At 37.9% G+C, this 17,933-nt stretch overlaps 1 protein-coding gene across 1 annotated transcript in view; it reads right to left on the bottom strand.

Annotated features, from left to right (window-relative positions):
* Positions 1-17,933, bottom strand: part of ADGRV1 (adhesion G protein-coupled receptor V1) — a 525,892-nt gene that overhangs the window by 69,881 nt on the left and 438,078 nt on the right. The window lies entirely within an intron of this gene.

Raw genomic sequence — 17,933 nt, 5'->3', positions numbered from 1 at the left:
AGTACATCACAGAGCAGTCATTACCATTTAATAGGCTCAAATTCAACACTGAAGTCTTGGATCAATTCTGGCACAATGTCTCAGAAAAATTAACACTAAAAATAACTCTATATGTTCAAGAAGATATTTTTACAGTATGTTAAATATGTCAGTTCCCAGAACTGTTTCCTGGTAGAGACCCTCAATCTGGATAAATGCCAGCTGACCTCAATATGTATTTCCTTTCTTTAATTTGGTTCTCTAGGCCTCACATTACAAAACTGTAACACCAATTTAAAATTTTATTTTATTTTAATTTCCTTTGCCATGTCACTATTCTAAAGTCTAATTGAATGAAATCTTTTGGTTCCTCTCTGTCAATGTGATTAATTGCATCTCTTCTCCCAAAAGATATTCTGGTATCAGATTATCAGGGCATTGTCTTGTCTTAAAAATAATGTTATGTATTTCTCAAAAGCTTTGGGGATATTACTTACCCTCTGTTGTTAAATAACTACATCTGCAAATACAGAAAACTAGTACCAAACCCACACAGAGAGCTGTTTTCGGGAATATATAAGAACAGACCATAAAGTGGTAAAATACCTGTGTTATATAAAAGCTTATCGTTAACCATTAAATAATGGCACAGTAACAGTTGTGCCAGGAAGGTCTATGCATATGGGAATGAACTAATGTTTTATTGCTCATTCTTACTAACAACCTTGGATCAAGCCCTTACAGAGAAAAGAAAGAGAAACCATTGTGCTAAGAAAGAAAGGTAATCCCCAGATTGAATGGCATGTGTATGATCTAGGGAGAAGGAGGCTGTCCAAAAAAACATCTACATTGACAATACTTCTATATTAGTGATCAAAGTAATTTTATCAAAGTGATTTGGACCCAATGATAAACCTGAAAATTTTCTTTCTGTATTTGTCAATGTCATGTGTAGACCTTAAAATATGTAAGATTTTAATTCCAACTTTTTCTCCTCTTTCATGTGGAATTAAAATTGTTAATGGTTACACTGTTTCACAAGTGTCAGATGTTAGTAGCAAATATAAGGTAGATATTAGAGCTTATTTTTGCCTCAGGCTCAAAACTATGTTTCCACTCCTTCCTTCCTCCCCACCTCCTTCCCTCCCCATAATCAAATTAGCCCATGTTTCCACTCCTTCCTTCCTTCCTCCCTCCCTTCTTCCCTCCTTCCTTCCTCCTTTCCTTCCCCTCTTCCTCCCTCCCTCCCTTCCTTGCTTCCCAAGCCCCCAACATAGAGCTACTTTTACTATTCAATTCCATCTTTAATAGGTTAGACAGATCCTGCTATATTTTTCATTTGTTTGTTTCTGTCCTGTTTTTTTTTAAACCAGGTGAAGTTTATTCTGTTACAAAGTTTGTGAGCCACATTTGTAAAAAACAATTTTTTTTTCATGGTGGCAAAGCAGCTTTACTATAACCATAGATTAAGTGTTTATTTGCAAAGACTCTGGCATTAGTGGGAAAATGATGGAAAGAGGGAAATCACCACACTTCTTGGAAACCTTAAAATTAAATGAGTATAAGTATCAACTATTGTTCATTTCAATTACTTGTTAATTTACAACCACATGGATTTATACTGTCTTTATAAAACTGTACAATAGAGCTTCAAATTGCTCTTCAATACTTTTAATGTTTCCTACGACCCAATTTCTACTTCTTCCTTGAAGTTGATGTATCCTAATTATAAATCACATCATTTGCTTTCCTGAAGGTTATTTATACTAAGTTTTCTAATTTCCTTCTGTTAAATTCAATTAAAAGAAAAAGATCTGTTTTGAATATGGGCAGTCAGTCAAATAAACTTTTTTAAAAAGCATGCACTGGGACTTCACTGGTGGCCCAGTGGTTAAGAATCTGCCTGCCAATGCAGGGGACACGGGTCCCAGCCCTGGTCTCGGAAGATCCCACATGCCGCAGAGCAACTAAGCCCATGTGTCACAACTACTGAAGCCCGTGCGCCTAGGGCCCCTGCTCTGCAACAAAGAGAAGCCACCTCAATGAGAAGCCCGCATACCACAGCGAAGAGTAGCCCCCGCTCGCTGCAACTAGAAAGCCTGCGTGCAGCAACAAGGACCCAACGTGGGCAAAAATAAATAAATGAAAAATAAAAAGCATGCGCTGAGGTTGACTGAGTGGGATTTATTCATCAAAAGGCAGAATACTAGAGTGGTTATGAGCATGGACTCTGGAGCCAGATTACTTGAGGGCCATTTACTAGCTGTGTGACCTTGGTGAGTTACTTGACTGCTCTGATGCACAATTTCCTCATCTGTATAATGAGAATAACACTAGTACCTCCTAAATACAGAATACTGAATTCAGTTAGGATTTAATGGTTAAAATGCAGAATACTTAGAACAGTTTTATATAAACTTTGGCTATTGCTTATTATTCAAGAAATATATATTTATTGAAGATTCAAAAATGTATTTGATAAAATGTGACAGGTAAAAGGATGAATTACATATGGGTCTTCTTTTAAATATTATATATATATATATAAAATATATATATCCACTATAATAAAAGGTAGAAGATCAATATTAGAAAAGAGGGATAAAGTTATACAAAAATTCAGGGAAAGCAGCAGTTACCTACCATTGATGGTATCAGAGAGGCCACTGGCATTTCAACTGGGACTTAAAGACGAGCCATATTTGAACATGTGGACTTTGAAGTCAAGGTAGTGGAAAGAGGGGCAAAAAGGCAAATGCATAAATTAGTGTAAAATATCCCTTTTGATTGGCGTGAAAGGTCCATGAAGGTAAATAGTGAGAAGAATATTTGCAGCATGAGGTCATGAAGGGCTCTTGAGGACCAGGTTGAGCAGTACAGAATTATTTTACAGGAAATGGAGAGACATTTAAAATTTCTGAGAAGATGTGTGGCCCAATCAAAACAGGAATTTCCTTAATCTCACAGGAAAGTAAACAGATTGGTGGAGAGAGTGCTGGTGGCAGGGATTCCAGTTAGGTAACTGTTGCAGTGCTCAACGTGAGACATACTGAAGGCCTGGGGCAGTGGCGGAGGAGGGACTCCCACAGTGGAAAGAAGGGGATGGACACAAAAATATTACAGAGAATCTAAAGGTGAAGTACCCCCAAATCAGAAAACAGTGAGAAACTTTAAAAATTATACAGATATTGGGACTTCATCTCTGGAGGTTCCAATTCACTGAGCCTCTAGAGAGACTCATCAAACAATCATTTGTGAGTGTGATTTTGATGATTAGTTTTGACAACTACTGACCTAAAAGTCTAGGAGTGTGGAGTAAAAGAAATTACACTGGCATCAAAATTAGGAAAATGAGAAAAGGATTAAGAGGAAGAAGAGAAGGAAGAGGGAGAAAGAGTAACACAGAGATCAGAGCAATTGTGGCAGGCAAGTTATTGACAAGTTTTGTACTTCCTGAGGACAAGATATTGTTCCCAGGAAGAGGACAGAAAAGAAGACGGGAAGACAAGTTGAGCTCAAGTTGACAGATTTGAAAATTACTACTGTGATATGAAAAAGGCAAAGGCAATCCCTGGAAAACACATACACTCCAGAGTTATGAGTCACGAAAAGAATGAGTCATGGCCTGGGATTTAACAGGAAAATAAAAAAGAAGAGAGCATCATGAAAACCAAGGGAGATAGACTATTCAAGGAAGGGAAGTTATCGATTTACGCAGACGAGTTTAGGGATAAGGACATGAGAAAAGTGGTCAGTAGATTTGGTGTCCAAGGTTATAGGTGATGAATGGAAGAGAATAAGCAAGGTACTCTCAAGGCTTAGCAGTGCACATAAGGTGATGAGTATAGATAGCTCATAATGACTACTCTACAAGAAGTTTGTTGGTGAAGGAGACAGGCAAGGAGGTAACTTGATAAAGCAACAGCATTATGAGTAAGTTCTTTCAGGCACTGAAAAGTGATGTATGTTTTTAGATGGAGAGGAAAGACCCAGAATAGAGAGATGTTTAAGATGTAAGGCAATTGTGGAAAATTTAATGAAACAAGTTCCAAAAAAGGAAAAAGAGATGAAGGGCACAATTGGGAGGGTTGGCTTTGGTGAGAATGAGTTATTTACTCCCTTCCTAAAATGGAAGGAAAAATGGCAAAGAAGGGAGAAAAGAAAAGAATTGATCAGATAATATAGGAAAGTTGAGTGAGAGAACATCAGGTTGTTTTCACATCTTATATAGAGAGTGAGAATAGAAGGTATTAAGCATAAGACTTAACGGGCAATCTGTTTCCAAGATTACCAAAGAATCAATTAAAAGTAATCCAAAGGATTACTGAGAAGCAGAGATGGCTCAGTTAAGATTACTTAGACTAAATTTGTATCTATTACAGAGTAGCATTAATTGGCTGGTAAAAAGAAGAGAAGGACGTGACATAGACTGGAATGGTGACTGGCAAAATTGCTTAAGGAGAGAGCCAAGTTGGTGAGGAAATCAAGGGAGCTAGTGAAAATATCCTTGGATGTTCAATCACAAGGTCAAAGAGAGGGAGGTCGCAGTGAAGATAAAGACCAGTAGGAGTGAGGAACTGGGAGAGGAGGGCAGGGAGAGATATGAAGAGGGAAATGGTGACCCAGGAAGGGAGGATATCATGAGAAATGGTAATCACGGTAATATGAATAGGAAAAGGGTGGTGTAAGCAAAATGCAAAAATTTTAAAATAGGAAAAGTTATTAAGCAGGGACATAATGACCTTGAAGTAAGTGCAAGATGGAACAAAAATATTTTGATATACTGTTAGTTGGAAGGAGTAGCCTCTTACAACTGGTTGTAAGGAAAGTGATTGGTTTACGAGGCCACCATTTTGGTTATGATAAGGCAACTGAGTCATTTTATAAAAGGATCAGATCAAGTTTGTTACTGCTTTCTGGCCCAACGAAATTCAAACTTCACCTTATATGGATGTCCTTTTCTTCCAAAAGGAAACAACTTATTATAAAAATGTCCTTTTTCACTATTCAACTTTCTGAGTTTTATAATGCATAAACTATTAAGTATACCACTGTGATCACAGACGTGCCAACTATACATTTTTAAAGAAATTTATGATGCAATTGCTAATTCCCCAGATTACTTGTCCCCACTGCCTATTTCCCCAGACCTATCAACGCTATTTTCCTTTATTTCTGGATCTTCTCTTTAATTCTGTACCAGTTGATTTATTAAAGCGTGATCAAACAAACTATTATTTTGTGGCTATGTATTCTTTAAAGAATTGTATAGGCACTGAATAATTGAAAGTATCTCAAAATAATGAGAATGGTAATAAATAATACATGAAAAAAGTTGCAAATCACAAGTAGAATTTATACCTTAGAACTTGGGATTTGCCTGATTACAGAGAACCATGGAATATCACAAGATCACAATGTTGACACCAACTGAGGTGGCTCACAGACCAGGTTGAGTGGGAATATAGTGTTTTCAATGCCATAAATATTCCAAGATAAAACAGGCTTGAAAAACTCATTTTTCTACTTTTCAGTAGAGTTTTATATACATTCTTTGGCAATGGTCTAAATACAAATTTGAGAGAGACATGTTAAAAAAACCCAGAAATTGTATTTTCATTAGCTAAGAGTTGAATGAAAGACTTCAGTCACCGGTTAAAAAACTGAATGTGCTCTTAGATCAAAGCAATAAATATGAATAACTGTTTCATGTAATTTTCAAAAGAGTAGAAAGTAATGTCTCACTGTAATTTTTCCAAGATAACTAAAAAAAGGATTTAAGAGGGGAAAAGTCCTTTGAAAGAGTGGAGTATGCCAGGAAAGTTAAAATGTAAACTTTTAATTAACTTGGGAAAAACTGCCAAGGAAATATTTGGAAACTCAGCCTATGCATAAAAATTATAAACAATGGGGAAAGTTTCACTGACCCTCTGGGTCAAGCTGAGGCATGGCAATGGTATTGGCATGGCAATGGTAAGCCTATGTCAATAAGAGAGGAAGGGCAAAGAGTCTGCAGTGAATCCAAGCAGCAGTGCCACTGTGATGCTCTTAGACACTGGCTTTAAATGTATATCATACTGACCACATCTTCCACTGACATTCTACTGAAGCCTATTCATGATGGGTATCAAGAAATTAATTTCAATTCCATTCCTTCTCCTCCCCAAGCACCATAAATGATGAACTCAGCATGTGAGAGTGAATTCAGTTATGTTGTTTCAGTCCAGACTTATCAGACATCATGTCACTTTTAGGCAACAGCACTAGTTCAGTATGGCTGTGCATATGGAGAGTTTATGCAGGGAAGTATTGGAATTTTCCTTTTATCCTACAGTTTAAGGATTGCTATTGTTTTTTGTTTGTTTGTTTTTCTGCCACGCCTCACAGCATGTGGGATCCTCGTTCCCAGACCGACCAGGGATTGAACATGTGTCCCTTGCACTGGAAGCACAGAGTTCTAACCACTGGATGGCCAGAGAAGTCCCTAAGGATTGGTACTGGATGAATTAATGATGTGACCAATTTCACCTTTTAGATGTTCAATGTGGAATGGGGACAGACAAGAATCAAGGAATATCAGTTTAAGAGAACTGTGAGATGATGGAGGATATAACCCAGGTGCTATGAACTGAACTGAGGCCCCCCCCCCCAAATTCATATGTTGAAGCCCCACCCCTCAATGTGATGGTATTTGGAAATAGGGACCTAAGGAGTTAAGTAAGTCATGAGGGTAGAGCCCTCATGATGGGATTAGTGTCCTTGTAAGGAGAGACATGAGACATTTCTCTTTCTCCCTTTCTCTCTCTCCCTCCCTCTCTCCCCCATGTAAGAACATAGCAAGAAGATGATCGTCTGCAAGCTAGGAAGAGGGCTCTCATCGGGAACCGAATTGGCCAGCACCCAGATTATGGGACTTCTCAGCCTCCAGAACTGTGAGGTATAAATTTTAATTGTTTAAACCACCCAGTCTACGGCATTTTGTTATGGCAGCTCGAGCTGATTAATACATCAGGCATAATCATGAAGAAAGGAAGAGAGAGGCATACTTGAGAGACATTTAGTAAGTATACAGGACAAAGTCTGAGTATATTCTGCACCAATTACATATTGAAAGAGTTGTTATGCTAACAAAAATACCAATGCCTACTGAGTGCTTACTATGTTTCAGAGAATGTGCTAAAGACTTTATATGAATTGACATTTAATCCTTTAATCCTTCAAACAGTGCTATAAAGTTATATATTATTATTATAACTGTACTACATATGAGAATAGTGAGGAAAACTAGGCATGTTTCAGTACCATAAAGAGAGGGGCAGTCTTTCTTGGAAATAAGAGGATGAAGAAATAATTTGCTAGCCTGGATCACTTCACATTCTTTCTCGGGAATAAAATCTAACAATTCCTTTTATGGAATTAGAGATCTCTAGGTTTAATTTAATGTTTACATGTTATTTTTCTCAATGACAGTTTCGATAACAAAATGGTAAACTGTGAAGCATTGCTGTTGGCCAGAGTCACCTGTGGTTCTAATCCCGACTGCACAATTTAATGGCTTTGCAAATCTGGACTTTCCTAAATCTCTCTTTTCCTTCATTTTCTTGTCTCACTATAGGAATAGAAATACCTGTTTCACAAGATTCTTGTAAAAATTGAGATAATATATACGAAATGCTTAGCCCAGTGTCTGGCATACGGTGATTGGTAGTGGTGATGAGGATAATGATGATTACCACCAGGGCCCACATCCTTTCACAGCTGCCACTTACATGCCTTTTACTCTCTCTCCCAAACCTACCACATCCATGCTCTATGCCCGCTGCCCACCTAGAAAACAAATGTAAGTTGAATTTAACAGTTTAGTACTGAAATAGCCTGAATAGAGGACCATTCTTGTCTCATCAGTTTTAACAGACTAGGTAAAAGGCAGTCACTGAGGTATAGACATTCAGGAAACTTGAGTTTTAGAAAGACCCAGCTCTGCCACAAATTACTAGTCCCTTTTCTTCATTGGTTACATGCGTAAATCAGGAGTTCAAACAGAAATTCAAGCTTTCTCTCAACTCTCTGATTTTATTTTTTACTTTTTATCTTGACGTTCTAAGCCTTAGGAAACTAATTCCTGATGCTATTGTTCTAGGAGTTTTTAATGAGCAATATCAAATCCCCAATTTTTTCAAAAACAATAATAAAAAAACCCAACACACATTGAATGACTACACATCATCTTTCAGGCTCAAAGATTTCTGATTTGAATCTTTGAAGACTGAGGTCATAGATATAATTCTAAGCAGAGGATGAGCATCCATAATGTTTTTTTAAAATATTCTGGATTTTCCCCAGCACTATTGACAAAATGTGGGAAGACTAAACTGTGCTCACAAAGATTTTTTTAAGCTCAAGTGGAAGAGATTGTTCATTGTGTAGTGAGGAGCTCTGGGGTTTTCCTTAGGTCCCTAGGCATTGTTTTTTATTTTCTTTTCAGCAATGGAACTGGGAGTAGACTGCAAACAAGCAGCTTACTGCCAAGGACATGTGAAACCTGTTATATTGGTCATTCTGGATCTGATTCAAGTACATACTGTTGCTAGGTAAGATTACTTTTACTTTGCTTTAGTGGAAGCCTCAATTTTGGTTTAGGGAAAAAAAAATCATATTGTGTTTTTCCATTTATATTTATAAACCATGTAAAATTTAAAACGATAATGACACACTTAGAATTCTGTAATATGTATTTGAAATGACAAACAATAAAAACTAAAATAAAACAGCAAAATAAAATAAGAATGAAAATAAAATTTAAAATGACAATAACATACTTAGAATTTTGATGTGAGAATAATAAGGATCCTAGAACCAGAGCGTTTCAGCTATTGATTGCTACATAATAAACCACCACAAAACTTGGTGGCTTAAAATAATTTACAATCTGGGCTGGGCAGTTTTCTGCTCTGTGTGGTGTCTACTCGGGCTGGAACCTACAGGAAGGCTTTTTACTCCCATGTCTGGAATCAGACGCCTGAAACAACTGGAGGCTGGTCAAATATGCCTATTCACATGGCCACTCCATATGACTAGCTTGGAGTTTCTAACATCATGGTGGTCTCAGAGTAACTGGACTTCTTACACTGTGACTGGCTTCCAAGAGAAAGGAAGCTGAAACTGCTAGTCTTCTTAAAGGTTAGACGCATTATGGGGCAGTATCACTTCCATCAGATTACCTTGGTCTAAGCAAGTCCAAAGAGTTAAAGGGAGGGGAAATAGACTCCACTGCTGTATGTGAGGAGAAGCACACATGTAAAGGGAGGGAAATAATTGATGGTGGCCATCTTTGGAGAACACAATACAGAGTGTACTGCATTTACTAGGAGCTATTTCCTATTTCTTCTTTTTCCTTTGGCTTATATTGAGTTTCTCTGAACTCTTTTTGAAATTTCTAAGATGTCAGGAGAAAAAAAGTTACTCAACCTTAGGATGAAAGGGATGATACTTCATAATATTCATTAGAGCAAGTTTCCAATGATTTTCATAATAGCAATAGAATCTTGATTTACGTTAGTATTGTTCTGTAAATATGAAGACATGGAGACTCAGAAGAAATGGAAGCATTCATCCTCAAATATATTGCCAAGCAGAGAAGTGGCCATTATTGTACCAGTAGATTCCAAATACCTCAGATTCATGTTATACATGGCTGGCTGGATCAAGCCACCTCTACATTTTAATATATCATATTGAAACATATGCATGGGATTTTTATAAGAAAGGGATTTGTAATCTGCTTCCTCTTTTTATTCAAATTAATTTTCCTTCCCTGATCCATGAATCATTCCTCACATAAGAACTGGCTGATGAATCAGAAAAGAGTCAGTAAATTCTAATGAGCCTAAAAGGAGAGACAAGCTTATCATTGCCAGAGATCAAAACCAAACCCTAAAATTACAGGCTTTGTTTAAAATGCTGTTTGAGACACTGAAATTCAGTTCAGGGAACATACCTTTATCCTGACTCATTCTCACTGCACACTCACTTCACTGAAGGAGGAGGAGGCCAGTGAATTTCACTAGGAGCCACCGACCTTCGAAAATGTGGTTCACAGCAGTCGAGCAGCAAAAAGGGCACAGAAGGAAGTAAAGCTGACATCACTGTCCCAGCCACGCTCAGAAAGGGAGGGACTGACAGTGGCTGTCTTTGGAGACTACAGCACAGAGTGTATTTGATTTACTAGCAGCTCTTCCTCTGTTCCCCCTTTCCTTTGGATTTCAGTGGAAATTTGAGATCTGAAATTAAGGGATGTCAGGAGTGAAGAAGTCACTCAAAATATAGAGTATAAAGGGGTTGATACAGAGCGGACATAACCAACACACAAGTGTTGATGTAAAATTGCTCCTGTTGTCAGGCACATCTAATCTGCACCAGAGTGAATAGTTTGGAGAACAGTTCTATAGAAATATGGAAGATTCCAGCCCAAACAAAATGACTGATATAAGCTCTTCAGTTATTCAAACAGGGCTGATGCTGGTGTTAACTAATCACATCTGTTTACCAAACCTAAAACTCTAAGGTAAATAAATAATCATAATCATTCTAGCTACTAAAAACAAAAAACAGCTTGGCTATAAGGAAACTATAAATTGACCTTTCCTTCTCATAATGCATCTTACTCATTGTTAAAGGTAATTTAGAAATAAATAAAAAACTCTTGACAAGGTTTGACCAAAAATACTCAAAATTTAACATAATTTGGAAAACTAGGAAACTGTGCTTCTGTAATAAAAGGGAATTTACCTTCAACTCTTGATTTATTATTTGAGAATATATTTCTCATGCTACTATCTAATACAGTTAAGCCTTGAACAACGCAAAGGTTAGGGGTGCCAAACCCCCTCACAATCAAAAATCCACATATAACTTTACAGTTATATATATAATAATATATATATTTTCTGCATCTGAGGATTCAACCAACGGTGGATGGTATAGTACTGTAGTACGTATCTATTGAAAAAATCTGCATATAAGTGCATAGTTCAAATCAGTGCTGTTCAAGGGTCAACTGTAATATCTGAAAATACTCATCCAATTAAAAAACTGCAGGGGACTTCCCTGGTGGCACAGTGGTTACGAATCTGCCTGACAATGCAAGGGACATGGGTTCGATCCCTGGTCTGGGAAGATCCCACATGCCGCGGAGCAACTAAGCCCATCTGCCATAACTACTGAGCCTGTGCTCTAGAGCCCGAGAACCACAACTAATGAGCCCGCATGCCACAACTACTGAAGCCCACGTGCCTAGATCCTGTGCTCCACAACAAAAGAAGCCACCACAATGAGAAGGCTGTGCACCGCAACGAAGAGTAGCCCCCGCTCACCGCAACTAGAGAAAGCCTGCGTGCAACAACGAAGACCCAACACAGCCAAAAATAAATAAATTAATTTTTAAAAATTAAAATTTAAAAAATGCAAGGCAAAATAAAACTAAACTATAAACCATCTCAGCTGCCTTAGGAAAAAGGGCTATTTTGCATGCTTGGAATTGTAGAGAACTAAGCCAGATCTGCTTGAGACTACAGTCTTCCCTCTGTATCCATTGGGGATTAGTTCCAGGACCCTGCAGGATACCAAAATCCAAGGATGCTCAAAGTCCCTTATATAAAATGGCATACTATTTGCATATAACCTATGCACATCCCCTGGAATACTTAAAATAATACCTAATACAATGTAAATAGTTGTAAACACAATGTAAATGCTATGTAAATAGTTGCTGGTGTGTGGCAAATTCAAGATCTGCTTTTTGGAACTTTCTGGAATTTTTTTTTCCCAAATATTTTCCGACCCGTGGCTGGTTGAATTTGCAAATGCAGAACCTGGTGATACAGAGGGCCGACTGTAACTGGAACTGCCCTCCTTCTCAGATATAACGTATACATGGAGTATAAAAAGTACAGGAATCTCAGAGGAAAGAAGAGAAGAGGCTTGGTACCAGTCTGTGTTGCATTTGAAGCTTTGGCTTTTAGAGAAAGTAGTGGCAACTGCTTGCACTGTGGACTCAAACTCCTGAGTGGGGTTCGTGCCAATTATTCTAACAATAAAGAATATTAGAAGCAAAGAAAGGGTACTTACTATCCAGTTTTCAAAAATACAGATGTGGGAACTTTACTAATATAGTAGACTTTTCAGCATTCCCCTACCCCTCTCCCCCAATTTTTAAACAAGGTAGATATTTATGGGTAGTTATGTTAATTTCTTTAATTCTAGAAAATTCTCAACATTACCTCTTCAAATATTGATTACTCTCCATTCCCTCTATTCTTTTCTCCTGGCAATGTATTCTCATACTTCTTAGCTCTGTTTTCATATTTTCTCTTTTTTTGTATCTTTCACATGAATTCCTTAATCCTAGCTTCGGATTCTAATTAATTAATTCTCTCTTCTCTGTGTCTCATCTATATTTTATCTCAAATATCAAGATATTTAAAATTTTCAACTAGTGTCATTTTTCATTGCCAAGATTATTGAAATCTTTTCATTTTCATATTGGTCTGTTTTAATTTAATTTTATTTGCTTATATCTATTTTTTTTTTTTTTATGTTTAAGTGCTTTGAATGGATACATCTTCCATTTCGTCAGGGGTCAATGGTCAACCATTTTCTGTACGGGGCCAGATATTAAATGTTAGGTTTTTCAGGCCACATGGTTTTTGTTGCAACTACATACACTCAACTCTGTATTGTGAAAACAGCCATAGAATATATGTAAACAAATGTGTGTGGCTGGGTGTCAAGAAAAACCTTTACTTACAAAAACAGGTCACTGCAGCTACTTTGGAAAACAGTTTGGCAGTTCCTTAAAATGTTAAACAGCGAGCTACTGTATGACCCAGAAATTCCAATTCTAGGCATATACCCGAGAGAAATGAAAACACATGTTAATACAAAAACTTATATATAAATGACCATAGGAATGTTCTTCATAATAGCCAAAAGGTGAAAACAACCCAAATGTCCATCAACTGATGAATAGGAAAGCAAAATGTAGTATGTTCACACAATGCAATATTATTTGGCAATAAAAAGAACTATGTACTGATAAATGATATAAAATATGAACGCTGAAACCACTATGTTAAGTGAAAGAAGCCAGACTTAATAAAAGACCACTTATTCTATAATCCCATTATATGAAATGTCCAGAATAGACAAATCTATAGAGACAGAAAGTTGACTAGTAGTTACCTAGGCTTCAGGGAAGTGGAGAATGGGGAGTGACTGCTAACAGGTATGGGGTTTCTTTTTTCGGATGATTCAAATATTCTAAAATTAGATTATGGTGATAGTTACACAACTATATAAGACCAATGAACTGTACAATTTAAACAGATGAACTTTATGGCATGTAAACTATATCTCAATGAAGCTGTTAAAAAAATAAATAGATAAAATGAGGAAACAGGTAAGTGGCTGGCAGGGCCATAGTTTGATGATTCCTACTTTATATTTTTGAGGAGCCTAAATAACTTGACAAAGTTATTTATAGTTTATTCTATTTTTATATCTTTTTCTATGTTAAATTCATCTCTTTGCTGATCTTAAGGGCTATCTTTGTTAGTTTTCCTCCAATATTTGGGACTTTTATATTGCAGCTAATCTTGAGTAGAAAGCATTTGCTTCCTTGCTTGTTCTCTCTCTCCCTCTCTCTCTTTCTCTCTGGCTACCTTTTTCTATCTAATGGTTTTGTGGTGGCCTCCACTTAACCCTTCTGTCCAAAAAGGACTAGTTTGGTGTCATGGGTCTTCTGTCCCCATAATGACATATACATATGAATATGGCAGATAAACTCTGTGAACTCTAGAGATTTTGGCCCAGGAACTTGGTGAGATGCTTCCTCTGCTTTCTCTTTGGGCTCCCAGATCCCTAAGCCAAAGCCCAAGCTACTATGGCAGCTCTTTTTCAGGTTCCTTTCCTACAGGAGCTACTGCTCCAGTCTACCGGCCTTGGGTGAGACCTTTAATTCCCAACTTACCACTACAGCAGTTGAGATACTCCTGCATTCACAGGCTTGTGGACCCAGAAAACATCAGGTCCTTGACAGTAGCCCAGGTTATACTTTGTGTTTCTGCTCTTTCTGATCCACAATTCATCTTCTTTTTAATTTTCTCTTGTTATATCTTGTCATTAACTGCTATGTATATGGAGCAGGGAAATGGGCAAAACATGAATTTACAGTCCTTCTTGACTGGATATTTTTCAGGTCAATGCAATGGAATTTTAGCAGATAGATTCAAAGAGAGTATCAAATGCTCCTTGGTAGAGTAGATTGACATTTTTTTTTCTTGAAAATTTGAATTTGAGGTAAGTGGAACATGTTCAAACAGAAGAGAGTTAAAGGAGGTTTCAAATAAAATGTAAGATATCAGCTTAGAGGTCAAAGCTGAACACATAGTTTTGGGAATCACAGAAGTCAAGGAAAAAATGATAGTCCTAATAATAACTTTTAAAGGGATACCTACAAACAGATCAATGAGATAAATTCTATAATTTCTACTTCTGATGATAAGACAGATTCCTTTTCTTCTTAAAGCTATATTTAGCTTGGGGATCCATTCCTATAATCATAAGATTTTATGGTGCATTGATTATTAATTTATTCATTTTGTCAACAAATATTATTTATGCTCCTGCTATCTACTGAGCACTCTACCGGGCTGTGGTGATATAGAGATGAATAATAAATGGTCCTTACCCTCAAGGAATTCATAATTTATTAAGGAAATCAGCCACACACACCAAAACAAGTCACCATTTCATTCTGAAATAAGTGCTAAGTGCTGTAATGACTGTAGGAACAAAGTGCTTTAAAAGCATAGAAAAAGGAATGAGTAATGCTTATTTGGTGTGGCTCTGTAAAGAGGGAATTCCAAAGGCGTCACAGAAGAGGTAGCATGTTGGGAGTTTCCAAGATTTCTATAGAAGAGTGAGCAGTATCTTGCTGGAAGGGCTTCCTAGAGATTAACTTGTGTTTGTTCAGCACACCACTTTTATTAGGACAGCTTTGGGGAGATAATGAAGGTTATGGAAGGGTAATAAGCACCTTCCACCTCTCTTTCATCCACATTTTCTCACATTATTCACGAAACACATGAGTTTTATCAACTGATGATGAGGAGTTCATAGAGGGCGCCTTACATGAGCGAAGATGACAGTATCAGGTAATTTTAAGGATGAGTAAGAGTAGGGGCTTCCCAGGTGGCACAGTGGTTGAGAACCCACCTGACAGTGCAGGAGACATGGGTTCGAGCCCTGGTCTGGGAAGATCCCACATGCCGTGGAGCAACTAAGCCCATGCGCCAGAACTACTGAGCCTGCGCTCTAGAGCCCACAAGCCACAACTACTGAGCCCGCGTGCTGCAACTACTGAAGCCCGCGTGCCTAGAGCCCATGCTCCGCAACAAGAGAAGCCCGTGCACTGCAACGAAGAGTAGCATCCGCTCGTCACAACTAGAGAAAGCCTGTACACAGTAACGAAGACCCAACACAGCCATAAATCAATCAATCAATCAATCAATAAAATTTATTTAAAAAAAAAGAACGAGTAAGAGGAGTAAATTGATGGCATGGTCAGAATGCAGGCTGAATGGTAACTAACTTGGGGATGAAAAGATGGCCCAGGGGTGGACTTATAGAGACTCTTGTGCTATAAAAAGACTGGACTTTCTGGGCTTCCCTGGGGGTGCAGTGGTTGGGAGTCCGCCTGCCTATGCAGGGGACACGGGTTCGTGCCCCAGTCCGGGAGGATCCTGCATGCCGCGGAGCGGCTAGGCCTGTGAGCCATGGCCGGTGAGCCTGTGCTCCGCAGCGGGAGAGGCCACAACAGTGAGAGGCCCGCGTACTGCAAAAAAAAAAAAAAAAAAGAAAAAAAAGACTGGACTTTCTTCTGGGCAATGAGAGAGACTTTGAATGACTGTAAAGCTACAGAGTGAGGGGAGCCACTTTGTTGAAATATAGACATCTGAGAAAATGATACTGGAGAAGAACTAGAACTAGTGACCTATCAGGAAAACACTGTAAGAGTCCAAGTGAGATAATGACTATTCGATTGAGTGGGAATAGGGGAATCAGAACTGCCATAATTTTTTTTTATTTGAAAAGCTACAATAAAAGCAATGCTTCTCTTAATATTTCATTGCAAGAGAGGTTTCGCTAGTTGAGAAAGAAGTGTGCTAGGGCTTTTAGCATTATGTTCAATGCTTGAGGGCTGTTTTTCAGATAATCAGAGCATTGTTTATCTACTGTATTCATGATGGATCATATCCAAAAAGGCACAGGGGTGATTCAGGCATGAAAGGACTAACTTGTTAGGTTAGGCCCTTATGATGTTATCATTATTGAAAACATGCAAACATTGGCACTTTTACATAATACACAGAACAAAATAAATATGGTTATTTGGGGAAAGAAACAAACTTTTCCTTCAAAAGAGAATATGCATTTTAATAAAATGAATCTCAAGTTGAATAAAAGCATAGCTTCTAGATAAATTCTATATCCCGTGAAAAAGGTGGATTTCTACATTGAATATTGCTTTTTTAACTGAAGAATCTAAGATTAATCATAACCTTAAATAATATTTCTGCCCACATAATAACTGCATGCTAAATGAGAGAGAAGAGGGAAGAGTTGGCTAGATACAACTATCTACAAACTACCCCACAGACTAATATAAAAGAGTCCCTTCTTTTTACACAACAAGGAAAATCTTTTTGCATCTTCCCTGACACAGTTTAGGAACTAGAGGCTTTTCTTATATTAGAATGAATCCTTTTATTAGCCTATAAATGACAATATCTATAGAGTCTCTAATAATGTATGACATTATTATATTATGTATTCTAGAGACTTCATATATGGTATCTTGCTTAAACTCTGAAAAGCACTTAAAAAGTGAAGAACTTCTCCATTCATTTGGCTTTAGATTTGTAAAAGCTTAGAAAAGACTAGTCTTCCTCTTGGCCCAAGCCGGATTCCCCCACCCCCAGCTCATTAGATTCTCCCTAATATCACTCAAACCATTTTAGAGTGAGTTTTCTGTATGTAGGTGTTTGGTTATTGTTCCTTAAAACAATTCCTAAGAGATGCTAATCTAACAACAGAAAAAGAAACACATCATAAAAACCTGTGTTAAGTATGATTCAAAGGGAAAAAATGAGCTGTAGTGAAAGCCAATTTGAGCTGGAAAGACTGTACTCTTAAGTAACCAGACATGTGTAGCCACTTATGAAGCTGTCTGGTCACATATGTTTTTAAACATTTGTCAGCACAGTCAGAACTCCACATGCAAAATACAGCACTCCCAAGCATTATGGAGGTTTGTGAAGAAGTCTCAGAATCTGAACGAAATGAACAGATTTCACAGGTTGAACACAGGTTGTTACTGCTTGAGTTGAAGAACACTTGGGGAAGCAGCTCCCAAAGGCTGTGAGTCATTTACTTGAATATTAATATCTTAGGGACAAAACTGGCATCGGAATAAAACCTGCAGAGCCCTGAAGAAAGAGAGATGTCAGGAAGTCTCAAGGAGCGGGAGAAATTGGAGAACTATAATTTAACTTATGGCTTCAGAGCTGAAAGCTGAGTCGAACCTCACTCCTTTTCTTTTTTCTTTTTTTTTTTTTTTTTGCGGTACGCGAGCCTCTCACTGTTGTGGCCTCTCCCGTTGCGGAGCACAGGCTCCGGCGCGCAGGCTCAGCGGCCATGGTTCACGGGCCCAACTGCTCCGTGGCATGTGGGATCCTCCCGGACCGGGGCACGAACCCGTGTCCCCTGCTTCGACAGGCGGACTCTCAACCATTGCGCCACCAGGGAAGCCCTCACTCCTTTTCTTGATAAAGAATATTCAGTGACCTTTTCCCTCCATTAAAAGTCCCCATCTTAAAATACAAATACAGTTTCTT

Source organism: Mesoplodon densirostris, chromosome 3 (assembly GCF_025265405.1).
Source record: "Mesoplodon densirostris isolate mMesDen1 chromosome 3, mMesDen1 primary haplotype, whole genome shotgun sequence".
In the NCBI taxonomy this organism is placed as follows: domain Eukaryota; kingdom Metazoa; phylum Chordata; class Mammalia; order Artiodactyla; family Ziphiidae; genus Mesoplodon; species Mesoplodon densirostris.
Note: the sequence above shows the minus strand (reverse complement) of the source record. Positions and strands in the feature narration are given on the sequence as shown.